This window comes from Muntiacus reevesi, chromosome 13, assembly GCF_963930625.1.
Source record: "Muntiacus reevesi chromosome 13, mMunRee1.1, whole genome shotgun sequence".
Taxonomy (NCBI): domain Eukaryota; kingdom Metazoa; phylum Chordata; class Mammalia; order Artiodactyla; family Cervidae; genus Muntiacus; species Muntiacus reevesi.
Genome location: NC_089261.1, coordinates 3,309,015 through 3,326,556, shown reverse-complemented (window position 1 = coordinate 3,326,556; position 17,542 = coordinate 3,309,015). Strand labels below are relative to the sequence as shown.

At 45.0% G+C, this 17,542-nt stretch overlaps 1 pseudogene; it reads right to left on the bottom strand.

The window, feature by feature from the left end:
• Positions 1 to 5,862: 5,862 nt before the first annotated feature.
• LOC136145446 (adenylosuccinate synthetase isozyme 2-like) overlaps positions 5,863 to 17,542 on the bottom strand; it is a 130,969-nt pseudogene continuing 119,289 nt past the window's right edge.

Sequence of the window (17,542 nt, the reverse complement as noted above, 5' to 3'; positions counted from 1 at the left end):
GATGACATGCCCTTATGGCAGAAAGTGAAGAAGAACTAAAGAGCCTCTTGATGAAAGTGAAAGAGGAGAGTGAAAAAGTTGGCTTAAAGCTCTCAACATTCAGAAAACTAAGATCATGGCATCTGGCCCCATCACTTCATGGCAAATAAATGGGGAAACAGTGGAAACAGTGTCAGATTTTATTTTGGGGGCTCCAAAATCACTGCAGATGGTGACTGCAGTCATGAAATTAAAAGACACTTACACCTTGGAAGGAAAGTTATGACCAACCTAGACAGTGTATTAAAAAGCAGAGACATGACTTTGCCAAGAAAGGTCCGTTTAGTCAAGACTATGGTTTTTCTAGTGGTCATGTATGGATGTGAGAGTTGGACTGTGAAGAAAGCTGAGCACTGAAGAATTGATACTTTTGAGCGGTGGTGTTGGAGAAGACTTTTGAGAGTCCCTTGGACCGCAAGGTGATCCAACCAGTCCATCCTAAAGGAAATCAGTCCTGAGTGTTCATTGGAAGGACTGATGTTGAAGCTGAAACTCCAATACTTTGGCCACCTGTTGCGAAGAGCTGACTCATTGGAAAAGACCCTGATGTTGTGAAAGATTGAAGGCAGAAGAAGAAGGGGAGGACAGAGGATGAGATGGTTGGATGGCATCACCAACTCAATGGACATGAATTTGAGTAAACTCTGGGAATTGATAATGGACAGGGAGGCCTTGCATGCTGTGGTCCATGGGGTTGCAAAGAGTCAGAGACAACTGAGCGACTGAACTGAACTGAATTGATGTTTTTAGGAACAGATTTTATGATCTCAATTATTGATATCTCCTCATATCTAGAGAAGTACTAAATCCCTTCATGGTGACATCAGATCCTCATGACTAACAAAAAACCTTTTGTGAAATGAGTGCTTAATGGTATTGAACTTCTCCTTTATCCGAAACTTATATATTGATCTCCCACTGCAGCTTTGGAGCAGTCTCTGAGAGCTATCTGAGATGCTGCCTCCTGGGCTGCAGTCCTCATTTTGCCCCAAATAAAGCTTAACTTGCAACTCTCAAGCTGTGCATCTTTTCTGGTTGACAGATTAAAGATAATAATGTGAGCAATGCAGCCAGGACTTGAACAAGGAGTCAAAGCACATGGGCAGCTTGACTGTGAGTGGATCTGAGACTGGAGAAAAATATTCACCTTTACTGGCTCCAATACTTAGTTAAAGGGGATTTCAGGGTGTAAGTAAGGGAATATTTTTTTCACTGACATTTGTGTTTTATTTGGAGGAGCCACTGTACAATTACACTCATTTCATATGCTACCAAAGACATGCTCAAAATCCTTCAAACTAGGCTTCAACAGTATGTGAACTGAGAACTCCAGATGTACAAGCTGGATTTAGAAAAAGCACAAGAAACATTGATCAAATTGGTCAACATTTGTTGGATCATAGAAAAAGCAAGATAATTCCAGAAAAACATCTACTTCTGCTTTGTTAACTATGCAAAAACCTTTGACTATATGAATCACAATAAACTGTGAGAAATTCCTAAAGATGGGAAGAGCAGACCAATTTACCTGCCTCCTGAGAAATCTGTATGCAGGAAAAGAAGCAACAGTGAGAACCAGATATGGAACAATGAACTGGTTCAAAATTGAGAAAGCAGTACATCAAGGCTATATATTGTTACCCTGCTTATTTTATGTATATGCAGAGTACATCATGGAAAATGCTGGACTGGATGAATCACAAGCTGGATTCAAGACTGCTGGAAGAAATATCAACAACCTCAGATATGCAAAAGATACCTCCCTCATGGCAGAAAGTGAAGAGCCTCTTGATGAGAGTGAAAGAGGAGAGTGAAGAGGCCGGCTTAAAGATCAACATTCAGAAAATGAAGATCATGGCATCTGGTCCCTTCACTTCATGCAATCAGATGAGGGAAAAGTGAAAATAGTGGCAGATTTTACTTTCTTGAGCTCCAAAATCACCGTGGACAGTGACTGCAGCCAGGAAATTAAAAGAAGCTTGCTCCTTGGAAGAAAAGCTATAACCAACCTAGACAACATAGTAAAAAGCAGAGATATCACTTTGCTGACAAAGGTTCTTATAATCAAAGCTGTGGTTCTTCCAGTAGTCATGTACACATGTGAGGTTTGGGCCATAAAGAAGGCTGAGGGCTGAATAATTAATACTTTTGAACTGTGGTGTTGGAGAAGACTCCTGAGAGTCCCTTGGGCACCAAGGAAATCAAACCAGTCAATCCTAAAGGAAATCAATCCTGAATATTTATTGGAAGGACTGATACTGAAGCTGAATCTCCAATACTTTGGCCACATGATGCAAAGAGCCAACTCATTGAAAAAGACCCTGATGCTGGGAAAGATTGAGGGCAGGAGGAGAAGGGGATGACAGAGGATGAGATGGTTGGTTGACCTCACCAACTTGAAGGACGTTTGAGCAAGCTCCGTGAGATGGCGATGGACAGGGAAGACTGGTGTGCTGCAGTCGATAGATTCTCAAAGAGTCAGACACGATTTATTGACTGAAAAGTGACAATTGGAGGATCCTACCCCTCTGACTGATCGTTAAACTAAAGTGCCTTTATTATGGTCATGGAGAGATAATCTGATCTTGCTCACCTGTGAAAGGAAGGGATTAACATAGTCCTTCCAAAAGTTGGCCCTTCATCGAGATGTTTTAAAGACTGGTGGCCCTGTTTACTTTGCTTCTTCACAGCCTATCCCTCTCTGTTCTACCTTTTGACTATAGTTCCTCACCACATCGCTCTCTGATTATATAAAAGAAACTGGCATTCTGACCTTGGGGAGTTGATTATTTTGAGATATTCATATGTCATCTTCTCAATGAACCAGGATTTCGAATAAAGTCGTATTCCTTGCCACAGAACATCTCCTCCAATTCATTGGCCTGTCAGTTGATGAGCAGAGTGGGCTTCAACACTATAATACTGGGATCATTTATAGTTCAGACAGAGCACTTGCTATGATGAATTTACTTTACACACAAAGGGAGGGGCATGAGGTCTCTGTCCTCAACTGTGTGGCTTCCTGGTAGGCCTGTGCCGTTTTGAGTCACAGAAAGACTCTATGTCCTCTAAGATTTTAGCTGAGAACCTCCTTCTGTCAGTTTTTCAATCAGAACTTCCCAGTTTCTGTCAGATATTACCTCAGAACCCCTAGTTTCTGTCAGATTTTACTTCAGAACAGCCTAATTTCTGTCAGATTTTACCTAGAAACTCCTTGTTTCTGTAAATTTTTACCTCAGAATCACTTCTTTCTGTCAGATTTATATCAGACTATCTCCTTATTTTGGTCAGACTTAACTAAGAACCACCAAGTCTTTCAGATTTTATCTCACAAACTGCCAGTTTCTGTCACATTTTATCTGAGAAACCACTAGTTTCTGTAAGACTTTACATAACAGCCCCATAGATTGTCAGATTTCACCTCAGAATCTCATAGTATCTGTAAGATTTTATGTCAGAGCCACGTAGTTTCTGTCAGATTTTACCTCAGAAGCCCCAGTCTCTGTAAGATTTTATGTCAGAACCACCTAGTTTCTGTCAGATTTCACCTCAGAACCCTCTAGCTTCTGTCACATTTTACCTCAGTACCCCCTGGTTTCTGTCAGATTTTAATGCAGAAGCCCATCATTTCTGTCAGATTTCACCTCAGAAGCCCCTATTTCTGTCAGATTTTACCTCAGAACTCCATAGCTTCTGTCATATATCACCTAGAACCCCTTAGTTTCTGTCAGATTTTACCTCAGTTCTGCCTGTTTTCTGTCAGATTTTACCACAGAACCTCTTAGATTCTGTCAGATTTTACCTCAGAACTCCCTAGTTTCTGTCAGATTTTACCTCGGAACTCCCTAGTTTCTGTCAGATTTTACCCAAACACCCTAGTTTCTGTCAGATTTTACAACAGAATCCCACTTTCTGTCTGATTTTACCTCAGAAGACCATAGTTTCTGTCAGTTTCTCCTCAGAACCCCCTAGTTTCTGTCAGATTTTATTTAGAACCCCCTAGGTTCTGTCAGATTTTATGTCAGAACCTTCTAGTTTTTGTCATATTTTTATGTCAGAAGGCCCTAGTGTATGTCAGATTTCACCTCAGAAGCCTCTAGTTTCTCTCAGTTTCCACCTCAGGAAACCCTAGTTTCTGTCAGATTTGATCTCAGTAATCCCTAATTTCTGTCAGATTTCACCTCCAATCCCCTAGTTTCTGTTAGATTTTACCTCAGATCTCCCTAGTTTCTGTCAGGTTTCACCTAGAACCCTCAGTTTCTGTCAGATTTTACCTCAGAACCCTCTTGTTACTCAGATTTTTACCTCAGAATCCCCTAGTTTCTGTCAAATTTTTTCTCAAACCCCCTAGTTTCTGTCCAATTTTTCCTCAGACTCCCAGAGTTTCTGTAAGATTTTACCTCAGATCTGATTTTCTGTCAGATTTTAATTCAGAATCCTCTAGTTTCTGTCAGATTTTACCTCAGAACCATCTTGTTTCTCAGATTTCACCTCAGAAACCCTAGATTCTGTCAGTTTTCCTAAGAATCCCCTAGTTTCTGTCAGATTTTACCTCTGAACACTCTAGTTTTTGTCAGATTTCACCTTAGAAGCCCCTAGTTTCTGTCACATTTCACCTCAGTAATCCCTAGTTTCTGTCAGATATTACCTCAGAATCCCTTCGTTTCTATCAAATTTTACCTCAGAACCCCCTAGTTTCTATGAGTTTTTAACCTCAGAACCCCCTTGTTTCTGTTAGATTTTTACCTTGGAATGCCCTAGTTTCATTCAATTTTACGTAGTTTCTCAGATTATACCACTGAGCCCCCTAGTTTCTCAAATTTTACCTCTGAAGCCCCTAGTTTTGGTTAGATTTTTCCTCTTAACCCCCTAATTTCTGTCAGGTTTAACCTCAGTACCCTCTATTCTCTGTCAGATTTTTCCTCAGACCTTATTTCTTACTGACAGATTTTAACTCATATCCTTTTACTTTCTCTCAGAGTTTTTCCTCAGAACCCCGTAGTTTCTTCGAGATTTTACATCTGAACCTCTTTCCAATTTTATCACATAAACTAATTTTTTACCTGTACATTTTTACTTCAGAAACTCTTTTTTATTTTCTCTTAGATTTTGCCTCAGTATGTCCTAGTTTATGTTATTTTCTGCATCTTGGCTGCAGTCATACCCTGGTTGGGTCCCCAAACTCCTGGCCCAAAGGAGTCACAAGCAGTCCTTATTATCTCAGAGAAGTCCTCTGATTCCAAGTCTGTCAGGACCCCTGACCATCCCTGGGCTCCAGCCTGGGGATGTGCCTGACTGTTTGTGCTCAGCTGGGATGGCAGTCATGCTGCTCACAGGGGAATTCAGACCAATGGGAGGTGACCCTGAATCCTGAGCTCCTGTCCTCACCCTGAACGTATGGCTCACAGAGTACCTCATGTCACCACTCGAGTGTCCTTTCACTGTCCTTTCACATACACATAGGATTTGCACCGCAGGCAGGTCTGGACTGGCCACAGCTAACAGAGATGTACATTTTGGAATAAGGTCAGTTTCCAAGGAGACAAGAGTCCCAGTGTAAGCATATTCCTGTGCCTAGGGTGGACCTAGAAATGCCCCTCAGCCCACTCTCCTAGGGGTACCATCAGCAAAGCTTGCTGTACAGTGGGCCACTCTGAATGGGGGCTAGGACATCCCCGAGGTTAGAAGAGGTGCCCATGGCTTAGCATGGGCCAAAATGCTGAGTCTCAGAATGGGTGGTGGGCCAACCAGTGGGGAAACTACTCAGGGCACTCTGAAACCTTCCTCTATGATGGGGACCCTCATCTCCATGAGGCCCATCCCCTAGAACTCTTGGTCTGCACCCAATAGTTCAGATTCGGTTCCCATCTCCTGGTCCATGTGAGGTCTTAGCCGAGTCTGCGTCGGGGAGGGGCTACTGGAAGCTGAGACTCAGAAGGTGTCTCTAAGGAGTGGGTGGCTCCTGGGAGCGTCTGTGCAGAGGAGGAGACAAAGCTGTGGGCAGAGGCTCTGCGGGGTGACCTGGGTGGAGTCAGGTGTGTATGTTCCTAGTGTGTACTAGGATGTTACTAAGATGTCTAGGTGTTTCAATATTATGTAACTTTTGCTATTATTGGTGTTAAATTTATTTATTTATTTTATCACAACAGATCTTTTAATGACTAAGTTTTTTTAACATTGCAGTAGTTATTCTAGGAAACAGCTTTTTCCTTTTAATGTTTAATTAAATGTTCAATGTGTTAAATAATTCACAGAGAGAAACATGTTTTGTGTTTTGTACAAATTAAAGGACCCTTGAGTATAACACACGCCTACCACCAAAGCTCAAATTTGTGGCAGTCTCAAAGGAAAATGAACAATTCAAAATTTAAACAGAATTTATATCACTACAAACATTTACAGGATTCCTCTCATCATTTTTTTGAACAACAAAGTTTACAGTGACAGAATTGAATGATCAGTAAGAATGTAAAAATATTTGTGTAAAACTGCATTAATTATTCTTACTATTCAATAGAGATAAAACCTATGAACACACAACAATAATGAAGGAAACCTTCATTTTTGAAAGTAATTCTATTTTAGATTTCAAACATTAATTATATTATTATTAAAATTAAAAGAAAATATGACACCATGAGCAGGAGGAGCAATAAATGATTTGTCAATTATGCCAGCTAAGGAAATTGCCAAATTGCCAAAGTGTATCTCCATACTAGTCATCCATCTTGAAAGACTGGAAGTGACTGTAGGGCCTAAACTCATTTCAGTGTCTTTATTCTTAGAACTCGTAGATCATAAATGAAATATTTAAGAAAGTCCTTTCCCCACCTCTCCAGCAATGCTTCTTGTATCACTGGAAATCCTTAAAAGAGTTGAATCATAGGCTCTGGTATCTAAGCAAATCTATTTAACTGTAATTTGAACTTCATCTTCAATAAATCGAACAATTCTGGGCATTAATAGGTAGTTCATTAAATGTCTTTGCTTCTCATATCTGTGTGTTCCATTCTGGAGGGTCTTATATTTAAATCCATTTAATTAAGAGTTCTTGGTTTACTGGGAAATGAGTTATAATCTCATCATCTTACTTGTATGCAACTTCAACTCTGATTTCCATAAATTTGTACAAAATATCAAAATTTTTGGGTACCAATGCAGTAAATCCATTAATGATATGAGCATATTTAATCAAAACAAGGTCCAACCAGACTGATCTTCTTTCCCTTCCTGTAGTTACACCAAACTCTCTATCCCTTGTTTGTAATAATTCTCCAATTTCATTGTCTTGTTCTGTAGGAAAGGGACCAATCCCAGCTCTAGCTGTATAAGCTTTCACAACTCCATACACTTCTCCAGTATTTTAAGGAGGCATACCCAAGCCAGTACAAAACCTTCAACTGTACAGTTCAAAGAGGTTATGAAAGGATAAATTTCAAAATCAGTATCTAACTGTTCTGCATTTGCACCTTCTACCAAGATTTTCATTGATGGTCCATGGAAAGTCTCATATAGGAAATAAACTCCATATATCTTGCAGTTAGTTTCATCCTTACCATATAACTCTTGAGTTTTTGGAATTCATCTTCAACGTCTATTTTCGAAGTGGGGTATATAGATTTGTAGTGGTTAGCCAGAACTTGGAACCTCTCAGAAAAGCCATCAAAGTCGGAAATAAGATGGCATATCCTAAGTCCACTCTGGTCCTCTTTGGAAGAATAAGTGGGGGCAAATCCCCTTTTTGTGGTACCCAAATTTTTTCCTGCTTGTTCTCCTCTCTGTTGTTCCTGGATACCATCAGCTGTTTGATGAAACTCAAGCACAATATGAGCTCTGGCAGGTATGAGAAGCCTTTGTTCCAGCCTTCCAGACCTTTCCCTTTTTGAATGTTTTTTTCTGCTTCCTCAAACAATCCAGCTAGATGAATTACCACATCATTTCCAATGAATGCGGTAATATTCAGGCTCCACTGGGAGCCTGAATTATTCCACTGGGTAATTATTCCACTGGGTAAAAGATGAAAATCACCCTCCACAGAATCTACAACAACTGATCAGGCCAGCGTTATTTCCTCCCGGGCAGTGGCACAGAGCGTTGGGGTCCTGCACTAGCAGATCCCCCACCTTCCCCTTGCCTTCACTGACCCGCTGCCCACCGAGCACCAGGGTCACCAGGTTCCCTCCAGGCTGCTCCCTGGGGCGGCCTCAGTCGCCTTGGACAAGGAGGATGTCCCTAGGTTGGTCTCAGCAAACGCCCTGGGTCCAGACACACGAGAAGAGTCTGACGGGGTCGGGGGCGGCTGGGAGTGTGTGAACTGGATTGCTCTGTAAATTTATGTTTGAGAGTCTTAATATAAAATATAAAATAAAAATATTTGAAAAAATAACATTGGTAACACTGTCAATTTCTTAATCTGATATTAGAATTTTTCTAATTTTCTAATTTTTCCTTTTGTGTAGAGTATTTGGATCAATATTTAATGATAGTGGTTTGTAGTATTACCTTTTCCTGGTTTGGTTGTCTGGTTGTTTTTGACACTTGATTGATTGATTGATGGCTGTGCTGGGTCTTCACTGCTCCTGGGCTCTCTGGTTGTGGGGAGGCGCGGCCGCTCTTCATTGCAGTGCACTGGCTTCTCACTGGGGTGGATTCTCTTGTTGCAGAGCACCAGCTCTGGGGAATGGAGCTTCAGCAGTTCTGCTTTCCTGCAGAGTTGCTCTGCAGAATGTGGGAGCCTCCTGGATCCGGTACTGAAACCATGTTCCTTTCATTGACAGGCAGATGTTTAAACACTGGACCAAAAGGGAAGTCTTATAAATTTCCCTCTTATGTGTTTTATTTATGGGTTGTATGTAAAATACTTTAACTGCTTTCTCAAAGAACTGCAAATTTTGCATATTTTCAATGTTGAAAAAAATACAAATCAAATGTATGGGAAGCATATAACTCCTGAAGTTTGTTAGATATTTACGCTAAATAAGGATATATTATGTCTTTTTGTAGAGTAATTTTATGATAAAATTTTCTGTTTCTTCTGAGCATCTTCATCTGTTTACTTATTTTCTCTACTAGAACGAATGTTGTGCCTTCTTAGAAAACTCAATTTCATTCCCTTTTTCTGCAAAATTTTCCACATGTTACCGGCAGGAGGCGCTGTGGGTCTGCCCTGGGGTCCCTGCACAGCGGCTCAGGGAGCACCACTCGCTCCAGGAGCTGGACTGGGGGCGGGGCCTGTGCTCCTCGGGGGTCTCAGCAGTGTGTCCTCTCTGACTGCAGAGTCCCCTGAGCAGGGACCATTGTGGTCTCAGCAGGTGCTTCCTCCAGGGGCTCCCAGGAGGGAACTCCCCTCTACCCGCTGAGTCTGGGCTGAGAGCTGAGCTCCATCCAGCCCCAGGGTCAAGGAGGGGCTGGGTGGGCCCTGGGTGGACCCTATTTACATGGCAGCCCCTCCTCTCAGAGGCTGGGGGAGAACAGGAGGCCTGGGGCAGCCCAGCCCACTGTGGGGACCAGGGTCCTGCGGGCCCCGTGGCCTGGACTCCTCTCCTGCTCGAGCTCCTCTCTCTGCACAGGTAGTGACGTCCCCGCGCACCAGGGCCCGGTCCCCGGCCTGCATCAGCCCCCGGGGCGCAGACTCCGGGAACCTTTCCCGCAGCTCCTGCCCTGTCGCCCCAGTGTCTGTGTCTGCAGGCTCGGTCTCCCAGCCTGTGCTGACTCAGCCCGCCTCCCTCTCTGCGTCTCTGGGAGCATCAGAAAGGCTCTCCTGCACCCTAGGCAGTGGCTACAGTGTTGGTGACTACCAAATGTCCTGTTTCCAGCAGAAGCCAGGGAGCCCTCCCCGGGGCCTCCTGACGTTCAAGTCAGACTCCAGTAAGCCCCAGGGCTCCGGGGTCCGCAGTCACTTCCTGGATCCAAGGATACCTTGGCCAGTACAGGGCTCCTGCTCATCTCTGGGCTGCAGCCTGAGGATGAGGCTGATTATAACTGTGCCACCCTTCACAAAACACTGGTATTTACAAGGTGCTTCAGACCCACAGCGGCCCTGTGCCCTCCCTGCCACAGCCATCACTGCTGCTCTGCTCTCACTCTGGTTAACTTCCTGTGGTCACTTCTGAGCTTCTGAGAACAACAGGTCTGACCTGTTATGTACTGCCCTCATCTCATATCTGAGACCCACCCCTGGCTCTGATCGCTCAGACTGCCATGTTTTGACACATATCTTTCTCAGTTCAGTTCAGTTGCTCAGTTGTGTCCGACTCTTTGTGACCCCATGGCCTGCAGCACACCAGGCCTCCCTGTCCATCACCAACTCCCAGAGTCTACTCAAACTCATGTCCATTGAGTCGGTGATGCCATCCAACCATCTCATCCTCTGTCCTCCCCTCTTCTTCCCGCCTTCAATCTTTCCCAGCATCAGGGTCTTTTCAAAATGAGTCTGTTCTTCGAATGAGGTGGCCAAAGTATTGGAGTTTCAGCTTCAACATCAGTCCTTCCAATGAACACTCAGGACTGATTTCCTTTAGGATGGACTGGTTGGATCTCCTTGCAGTCCAAGGGACTCTCAAGAGTCTCCTCCAACACCACAGTTCAAAAGCATCAATTCTTCAGCGCTCAGCTTTCTTTGTAGTTCAACTCTCACATCCATACATGGCTACTGGAAAAACCACAGCCTTCACTAGATGGACTTTTGTTGGCAAATTAATGTCTGTGCTTTTTAATACGCTGTCTAGGTTGGTCATAACTTTCCTTCCAAGGAGTAAGCATCTTTTAATTTTTTGGCTGCAGTTACCATCTGTAGTGATTTTGGAACCCCAAAAAATAAAGTCTGTTATTGTTTCCCCATCTGTTTGCCATGAAGTGATGGGACCAGATGCCATGATCTTAGTTTTCAGCCAGCTTTTTCACTCTCCTCTTTCACTTTCATCAAGAGGCTCTTTAGTTCTTCTTCACTTTCTGCCACAAGGACATTGTTTCCCCATCTATTTGCCATGAAGTGGTGGGGCCAGATGCCATGATCTTAATTTTCAGCCAGCTTTTTCACTCTCCTCTTTCACTTTCATCAAGAGGTTCTTCTTCACTTTCTGCCATAAGGGTAGTGTCATCTGCATATCTGAGGTTATTGATATTGTTCCCGGCAATCTTGATTCCAGCTTGTGCTTCATTCAGCCCAGCGTTTTTCATGATGTACTCTGCATATAAGTTAAATAAGCAGAGTGACAATATACAACCTTGATGTACTACTTTTCCTATTTGGAACCAGTCTTTTGTTCCACGGCCAGTTCTAACCTTTGCTTCCTGACCTGCATACAGGTTTCTCAAGAGGCAGGTCAGGTAGTCTGGTATGCCCATTTCTCCCAGAATTTTCCAGTTTATTGTGATCCACATAGTCAAAGGCTTTGGCATAGTAAATAAAGCAGAAATAGATGTTTTTCTGGAACTCTCTTGCTTTTTCGATGATCCAGTGGATGATGGCAATTTGATTTCTGGTTCCTCTGCCTGTTCTAAAACCAGCTTGAACATCTGGAAGTTCATGGTTCATGTATTGCTGAAGCCTGGCTTGGAGAATTTTGAGCATTACTTTACTAGTGTGTGAGATGAGTGCAATTGTACGGTAGTTTGAGCATTCTTTGGCATTGCCTTTCTTAGGGACTGGAATAAAAACTGACCTTTTCCAGTCCTGTGGCCACTGCTGAGTTTTCCAAATTTGTTGGCATATTGAATGCAGCACTTTCACAGCATCACCTTTTAGGATTTGAAATAGCTCAACTGAAATTCCATCACCTCCACTAGCTTTGTTCGTAGTGATGCTTCCTAAGGCTCACTTGACTTCACATTCCAGGATGTCTGGCTCTGGATAAGTGATCACACCATCATGATCATCTGGGTCATGAAGATGTTTTTTGTATAGTTCTTCTGTGTATTCGTGCCATCTTTTCTTAATATCTTCTGTTAGGTCCATACCATTTCTGTCCTTTATTGAACCCATCTTTGCATGAAATGTTCCCTTGATATCTCTAACTTTCTCAAAGAGATCTCTAGTCTTTCCCATTCTATTGTTTTCCTCTATTTCTTTGCATTGATCACTGAGGAAGGTTTTCTTATCTCTCCTTGCTATTCTTTGGAACTCTGCATTCAAATGGGTATATCTTTCCTTTTCTTCTTTGCTTTTGGCTTCTCTTCTTTTCACAGCTATTTGTAAGGCCTCCTCAGACAGCCATTTTGCTTTTTTGCATTTCTTTTTCTTGGGGATGGTCTTGACCCCTGTCTCCTGTATAACGTCATGAACCTCTGTCCATAGTTCATCAGGCACTCTGTCTATCAAATCTAGTACCTTAAATCTATTTCACTTCCACTGTATAATCATAAGGGATTTGATTTAGGTCATACCTGAATCGTCTAGTGGTTTTCTCTACTTTCTTCCGTTTAAGTTTGACTATGGCAATAAGGGGTTCATGATCTGAGCCACAGTCAGCTCTCGGTCTTGTTTTTGATGACTGTATAGAGATTCTCCCTGTTTGGCTACAAAGAATATAATCAGTCTGATTTCAGTGTTGACCATCTGGTGGTGTCCATGTGTAGAGTGTTCTCTTGTGTTGTTGGAAGAGGGTGTTTGCTATGACCAGTGCGTTCTCTTGGCAAAAGTCTATGAGCCTTTGCCCTGCTTCATTTGGTACTCCAAGGCTAAATTTGCCTGTTACTCCAGGTGTTTCTTGACTTCTTACTTTTACATTCCAGTTCTCTATAACGAAAAGGATATCTTTTTGGGGTGTTAGTTCCAAAAGGTCTTGTAGGTCTTCACATCTTCCTAATCAGAGATAAAGTTCCTACAGTGGAAAGGCTGTAAGTGGCAGAAAGGGGCTGGTTCCTGCTCTGCTTCATTCAGACCCCCCAAAAAATTAATAATGCAAATATCTGTGTAAAAATAAAGTTTTACTTACAAATAAAAAATTTCAAAAGATCTGTCATGTCATTTATTTAATATTTTCTTAATAAAAAACCTTACAAAGATAATTATATTTCAGATGTGTAACTCTTATCAATGAAAAATTGAAATAAATATAGATTGTCCTTCAGTTAAAATCATGCACGTATTTAAAGCAATGACCTTAAAAATTTCACTAATCCATTAACATATTTTCATACATTTACTGTCTCAGGGAATTCGCAGGTGGTCCAGTGGCTAAGACTCCATGTTCCCAGTGCAGTCAGCCTGGTTTCATCCTTGTCAGGGTACTATATCCCACATGCCACAACTAAGACAGCACCCAGATAATGAATAAATAAATATTTTTTAAGAATCCCAAAGTCACACACCTGCAGTGTAACACACACATTGAGTGCGAGGCAAACTATAGTAGGGCCATTTTCTCCAACCAAACTTTCCCTGAACTGTATCTTCTCGAACCCACTGATTGGAACAATTCATCCTAACAGCCACCACATATCAGGCTCCCTGGGAACACGCTGCTCAGAGCCCTTCAGAGTCTCAATAAAAACTGCCATGAGCACCATCAGACCTGCTCCCTGCAGCCTGCGCCCCGTGCCTGCAGGAGAGACGCCCAGGAGGGGTCCCTTCAGAAGACAGGGCATGAGCACGGGGCCCAGTGTGTGGAAAGCTTCACACACGTAAGGACCCAGACATTTAGGAATCCAGAGTCACATCCCTGACCTCTCCCCCTTCACCTTCCCACCTCAACAGAGAAAAGCCCTCCCCTCCTCTCGGCTGAGGGGAAGCACAGAGGAAGCAGGGCTCTGGCCACCATGGAGGGGACCCACAGAGGAGGGACCCGCTATCCTGCCCAGGAGGGGACGGGCCTCCCCGGGGCCAGCACGGCCCTGACCTGATCCTGACGTGAGAGGAACTTGTGCCCCAGATGCCCCCTCAGTCCCGACCCTGAGCAGCCCAGGGAGCCGTGGACAGACTCGGCCTGAGGGGCCCTGAGGTCGCAGGGGACACAGGGGAGGCCCCTGAACTGGCTCTGAGGCGGGGACAGAGCACAGAGCTGGGCCAGGAGCTGTCTGGTCACCAAGTCACAGGAAGCGTGTCTGGGCCGGGGCAGCAGGGGGCGCGCGAGGGCCATTCCTGAGGTGGTTGGTGGGCTGAGAGCCGGGCCAGCCCCTGCCGCTGCCAGGCAACCACTGCTCAGGGCTCAGATGGGACCTCCCACCCCTGGGCCCCAAGAGCCCCGCCCCAGTCCACACCCAGCCCCCAGTCAGGCACAGGGGCCTGACCCGGGTCCCAGAGGTCACCAGAGCATTGTGGGAGTTGGGGGAGGACGGTCATTTGCATGAAAGGCCCCGCCCCCTCTCAGAGTATGAAGAGGGGAAGGAGCGGCGTGGGGACGCGCTGCTCAGCTGTGGGGCCACAGAAGGCAGGACGCCCTGACCTTGCCCACCATGGCCTGGTGCCCTCTGCTCCTCACCCTGGTCGCTCTCTGCACAGGTGACTGGATGGGGGGACAGGGGAAGGGCCCTGGGAAGACACACGGGCCCTGCTCCCTGCTCTCGTGTCTGGACCCCCGAGTCACCATCTCTGTCTCTCCCCCTTTCAGGATCCTGGGCCCAGACTGTGCTGACCCAGCCGCCCTCCGTGTCCGCGTCCCCGGGCCAGAGGGTCACCATCTCCTGCTCTGGAAGCAGCAGCAACATTGGGCTATTGGGTGTGAGCTGGTACCAACACCTCCCAGGATCAGCCCCTAAAACCCTGATCTATGATAGTAACAAACGACCCTCGGGGGTCCCCGACCGATTCTCTGGCACCAAGTCTGGCAACATAGGCACCCTGACCATCACTGCTCTGCAGGCTGAGGACGAGGCTGATTATTACTGTGCATCTCTTGATTTCAGTCTTAATGGTCCCACAGTGCTCCAGGCCAGGGGGAAGTGAGACAAAAACTTGCTGTTTTCTTAGAGTCAGGGCAGAAACATCCTCTGCAAAGGCAGCCGCTTCACTTATCTGTTTGGCTGAGGACTGGGTTCAGAGTCACACCAGGGAATTTGGTCCAGAAAAATCTGTTCACAGCTTCTTAATTTACCCCTTCTCCAGATTTCCTTTGCAGCAAAACATTGTCTGATTTTCTCAACTTGAGCAGAAATCCCTGGTGCCAGTGGCAGGTGCCCTGGGGTCAGAGTCTATGATGGGTCAGGTCAGAACCAGAGAAACACAGTACAGTTCTGTCTGATTCTGGACTCATCAGAGTGTCCAGTATGGGTCCTGGTCCCAGCAGCTCTCCTTCTCTCTGATGCTAGTAGTGGACGCAGGGGGTCCCTGCTCAGTTCCCTGGCCTCAAGTCTGGCGTTCAGGCTCCTTGGCCCTCACTGGGCTGAGCTGAGGTCTAGGCTGCTGCTCCTGCCTTTCCTGTGACAGCCTCTCAGGCTCACCCAGGGCTCCAGGCTCCTGACCAGGCAGCCTGGGAACCTCCTCCACTGGCTCTTGCCCACGTGGGAAGCAGGGCGCTCACTGGAGAGTGACTTTCCTGCACCTGGGCCCCAGGGGACATGAGAGCTCTCAGCTGTGAGCAACAGTCTTGCCTCTTACTTCTGCTCCTCTGTCCGCGGGGTCAGTGCCTAGACCTGAGGTCCAGGCTAGGATGGATGGGAAATTAAACAACAGAAATGTCAGTAAACCTGACCTACAGTGATGCCTGGACAGAGGATAAGAAACCCCAGGGGAGGGACTTTCTCCATGTCAACAACTTCGTCTCAAGAGCAGGGTCCTGGGGGCCCTCCTCCACAACCTGGACCCCTCCCTTCAAGTCCTCACTCCTGAACCAAGACTGTCCTTTAGGGGACAGTGAAGGGATGTGGGTTTGGAGGCCTTTGCCCTGCCTCGTGCTTCTGAAATCTGGGCACAGGGCGTGGGACACCCATGCTTCCTGTCACCTTCTCACCCTCCTTCAAGGGGCCTGGGCCACACACTGTTGGTTATGTCATTTACCAGTTTCTATCTTCACCTATTTTCCTATTTTTCCCTACACAATCATCCATGCATTGGAATAACAGGACTTTAGAATTCATTTAGAATGAATATTTTGTTTGATGTGAGATGAATCTCGCAAACACGTGTTGAGAAAAGAAAATAATCATATGAATTTTATTAAATAGCTAAGTTACAAGAACATCTAATCTGAACACAAAACCATAATTTTACTTTACACTGATTAACATTATTTTTGTCCCTTAATTTTCCCAATTAATGGAGACATTAAGTCCTCTTGCTTGTCCTCCTGTAAGAAATTACATGTATGTAAATAAGTATGTACTAGCCATACTACAAGTATGTCTAGGTGTTTCTATTTTTACAGGGATTTTATTCTTGGTTCTAAATTTATTTTTTAATATATCTTAATATAAAATACAACTTGTAGATGGGAGAAAATAACATTTGGTATCAGTATCACGTTCTTAAATTTGGAATTTTTTGTTAACTTTCTGATTAGAACATTTTGATCAATATTTAATGTTAGTGACTGGTAATATTTCCTCTTATAAATTTTTTGGGTATATGTACAAGCGTTTTAACTAATTCTCAAAAAACTAGGAAATATTGATCTTTTTCAATGTTTTTAAAAAGACATATATACAATGCAAATCAATTAGAACAATGTAGTGGCTCAAGTTTGTTATATATTTCAGGTGAGGAAATACATGTTATGTCTTTTTGTGGACTAATTCCATAGTAAAAATTTCCATCTTCTTCTAAGGAAATTAATCTTCTTGCTTGTTTTCTCTACTAGCCCACCGATGTGCACCTTCCTAGAAAGGTTTGCATTTTACCTCCTTAATTCTAGAGGTTATTTTTGCTTTTTTGTTTTTATTTTCCACATGTGACCAGCAGGTGGCGCTGTGGGACTGCCCTGCGGTCCCTGAACAGCTGCTCATAGAGCATCACTCCCTCCAGGAGCTGGGCTGGGGGTGGGGCCTGCACTCCCAGGGGGGACTCAGCAGTGTGTCCGCTCTGGCTGCAGGGTCCCCTGACATTTGGCTCAGCAGGTGCTTCCTCCAGGGGCTCCCAGGAGGGAACTCCACTCCATCCCCTAGTTTGGGCTGTGAGCTGAGCTCCAGCATCAGGGCTGAGAGAGGGGATGGGTGGGCCCTGGGTGGACCCTATTTGAATGGCAGCCCCTCCTCTGGAAGAGGCTGGGAGAGAAAAGGAGGCCTGAGGCAGCCCAGCCCCACTGAGGGGACCAGGAAGCTGTGAGCACCATGGCCTGGACTCCTCTCCTGCTCATGCTCCTCTCTCTGCACAGGTAGGCCCAGGCCCTGCGCACCAGGGCTCCGTCCCCGCCTGCATCAGCCCCCGGGGCGCAGACTCTGCGAACCTTTCCTGCAGCTCCTGCCCCGTCTCCCCCATGTCTGTGTCTGCAGGCTCCGTCTCCCAGCCTGTGCTGACTCAGCCCGCCTCCCTCGCTGCGTCTCCGGGAGCATCAGCCAGACTCTCCTGCACCCTGAGTAGCGTCTACAGTGTTGGCAGCTATACCATATACTGGTATCAGCAGAAGGCAGG